This window comes from Austrofundulus limnaeus, unplaced genomic scaffold (genome assembly GCF_001266775.1).
Source record: "Austrofundulus limnaeus strain Quisiro unplaced genomic scaffold, Austrofundulus_limnaeus-1.0 Scaffold56, whole genome shotgun sequence".
Lineage (NCBI taxonomy): Eukaryota > Metazoa > Chordata > Actinopteri > Cyprinodontiformes > Rivulidae > Austrofundulus > Austrofundulus limnaeus.
In genome coordinates this window covers 2,315,211-2,318,757 of record NW_013952458.1, presented here as the reverse complement: position 1 = coordinate 2,318,757, position 3,547 = coordinate 2,315,211, and the positions used below count along the sequence as shown (strand labels likewise).

Below are 3,547 nucleotides of genomic sequence, written 5' to 3'. Positions count from 1 at the left end.
CTCAACAAATAATAATAAAATTTTTTAAAACCAAACCGAATTTTGGTTACTGTTATAATATAGCCTGTTAACCGAGTGACTGATGTGATCTCGCATATGAAACAACTAATTTTTCAGTTTAGCACAAGTGGATGTTCCAGCTCAAAGACTTGCAATATACTGTTTAACTTTACTTGATTTAACCCAACTGACACAATGAAAGCCAGGGACAAGACTGTGATCATTAGAATAAAGATATTTCTCCAAAATTACTGATTTTTGTTTATTTATTGCCACTGCTAGTTTTAGAAAATGAATTTCATTCTTTTTTGATGCAACTGAGAATGAACCCTCCACTGACTTGTTGGATTCTACTTTTTCCCATTTGGCTTACAGTCAAAATAGATTAGAGTGATGCTGCATTTTGCTCTGCAACTCTGTTAATGCCAACAATTGAGGTAAATGCTTGGCAAAATTTAGTCCTTCCGTTTAAGTACGTAAATGCCTTAAACGTTCATGCAACAACAAAAAAGACCAGCCTTAACACTTTGTAATAAGGTGATTGTGTCATTGTAGCAGGCCTGCAAAATGGCGTAATTTAATCAAAAAATGTATTTTTAAACAGGAAGCAGATACAACAGATGTGTTATCCAATCATTTAACACTTATGTAGCGTGACTATATAGGTAAAGAAGTATTTCCATTCAATAAAAACATGTAGGTGTTCAGTGAGACTAACAAAACAGACAATGTTATGAGGATTGGTTTCTCCAAATACCAAAACTTGCGTGAAATAAGCAGGAAGGAGTAGTTAATTTTGATTCAGTTCACGGACACCTGGAAATATTTAGCCAGAGTGTATTTAATCAGTTAAATTGTTTTCATAGCACGAGTTAGACAAAGCTGTAGTTGCGTCATTTTAAACAGTGAAAACAAAAGGGACCAAAATTAAATCCCAAACGGTAAACACAAAGTGACTTGTTTGAGTGTTAATAACGGTATTAATACCCCTAAAATTACACACTAGAACATAGCACACGATGAATCGGATAATGACATTTTGTTTACACTTGACTTTACTGCTCGATAAGCGCTGTTAGCATGCTAGCACGCTAGCTACGACTAACTTTAGTCGTCTTGTGAGTTGCTACTGCTGACCAGCTGTGTCTCTAAGTGAACGATTACATCAATTTTATGATTTTCATGTGTCGCTTCTGATCATTTTACAGCTACATTTAACATTTCCTGCCGACCAAGTGTTGAGTTTAAAGACGAAAATGTATCAGCTAACGAGGCTAGCTTCAAAACAGCCCATGAAAAAAAGGGAAGTTCTAAAGTAAACGTGTCGGATATTTTACTAAATTTTGCCTAGTTTGGACTTAAAAGCCTATTCTAATAAACACTTACCGTAATATTACTACTTGTTTCTTGTTACTTTACGATAGAAGAGTACACTGTCGACTCCATTACAAACAGCCGTGGTAGGAAAAGGAAACTTCGGCCAGGGTACATGCCCCCCGGAAAGTGTTGCTCGTCAAGGCAGATTACAAAATAAAATAACATCTGAACTTCCGGTTGAAAATAATTTTTTTCAAAATAAAATAAAATGAAGCACGTCTTTATTGAAAATTGTGTATTTGCTGAAGTATTCAAACACAAATATGTAATTTTAATACTAATAAAACTTCAGCACAAACTAGTTATTTGTGTCATTTTCTTTCATTCAATCAAAGTGGCATCAGTCATTTTTTAAAGAAATGTTTGCCAACCTGTCCATCAGTTTCATCTCAATATTTCAGGAAAGTTATACTTTTGTTTGCATGTTTTACAATTTTGTAGGCAGTAAATACTGATAACTTTCTATCTGTGGGGCAAATAAATAATCCTGAGGGGGGAAAAACAAAACAAAAACTTTTGTCGATTACCTGTATAATAAACAGGGATTAAAAAATCTATAAAACACAATTGCTTCTAAATCTTAAGTGCACTGTATTTAGAAAGAGAGTTCTAACGTATTAAATCATTTAAAAATGTTTAAAACAACTCATGGCTTTTTTAACAGATAACAAAAACATTTACATTTCTGATTTTTGATTTCATTATTAGAGCAATTGTTGCATAGGGAAGCTAATACAAACACATCATGTTTATAATATTTGTTTTACTCCCCACCCCCACCCCAGTTCAAATCGACATTTTTATACTGTTTTTATGATTTATGCTATATCTTGAAAAACAAATAGTAGAAATAGCTGCCTTTTTTCTCGTTGTAAGATAATTGTGAAATAACGATCGCGTGCTGCAAGCTGCAGCTGGATCCTTCTCAGGTAATTTGGCAAAACGGAACAGGTTTTCTTACTAGTAGTTACTGACTTGACATGTCTTAGTATTTAATGAACAGCTGCCTCCTATTGGCCACTGAAGAGAACAGTTTCCCTTTTCAACCAAATTTGCATTTTATGTACAGTAGAACTACTCCTAACCAGTGGTGCCTGCAGAATTTTTTTTCAGGGGAGGCCATGGGGTGGCACACCAAAACTAATATCCATAACAGAATTGTTATGATGTGGTCGTAAAATTGACAATTTAAAAACTAGGGCAATATAAAGCTATGGATTTGCCAACAGATGTTTAATTTGTATTTAATTTCGTATATTATTACTGATTTTGTGACATTCAGAGACAAAAAACAAGAATCCAAACTATCTGCACTTCAGCAGCAGTCATTTTTTAACTTGTCCTGTATCTTTACACATGGAGTACCATAAATTGTCCTTACATTCATACATATTTCAGTGGCAGTAGTATTTGCAATGTTGTTGGGACCCACTGGCAGTGGTCCTCCCCCAGAAAAATTTGAAACAAGTAAATGCCATTTCCTGCATTCTGGAGTATATTAACAGGTTGTTAAACAGACTTTTGAGAAACAACAATACATAGGAAAACACTTGATGTGACTGTTCTATAAATCAAGTGGAATGAAATTGGAATGAAACAGCACTGAGTGAAGGAATATTTTACGGTAAATGTGGAGGTTCAAATTAATTAAATGATGGGGAAACTTTCCTTCAAAAATGACTGCTGTGATATCTGTCATTTTACTTACAAATGTCAAAATATATATTTTAAAGACTTTTACATGGAACAAGCTTTTTTCAATTTTAAAGCCAATCACCTCTTGTTTGATAAAAGTTTTATTTACTTGTTGATGTTTACTTTTCTGAAGAAAACATGTAATCATAAAAACCCAAAACTGGAAATAAAGACTAAAACAAGCACAATTACAAATTACATCTACCGTAGTGTTATACCAAACTATTAAGTTATTTGCTGTTTTGTCATTTAAAATTTTGGTCTGAGAGAAAACTGGAGTACCTGGAGAAAACCCGCTCCTGCATGGGGAGAACATGTAAACACAGAACAGAAAGTTTATCTGGCAATCTTCTTCCATAGAGGCAATATGTTGCTCTAACTGTGCCACCATACTGCCTAATTTTATATTAATTATCTGATTATTTAAATTATTTAATCAATATTTGATTAAAAAGTTACCTATGAATAATACCTC

The 3,547-nt window shown here is 33.5% G+C and overlaps 1 protein-coding gene across 1 annotated transcript in view; it reads right to left on the bottom strand.

The window, feature by feature from the left end:
• rnf19a (ring finger protein 19A, RBR E3 ubiquitin protein ligase) overlaps nt 1–1,490 on the bottom strand; it is a 19,375-nt gene extending 17,885 nt beyond the window's left edge. The window contains exon 1 of the mRNA XM_014009296.1: nt 1,387–1,490. The gene's annotated coding sequence lies outside the window, so the exon portion shown is untranslated. The remainder of the gene's footprint in view (nt 1–1,386) is intronic.
• Nucleotides 1,491–3,547: the final 2,057 nt, after the last annotated feature.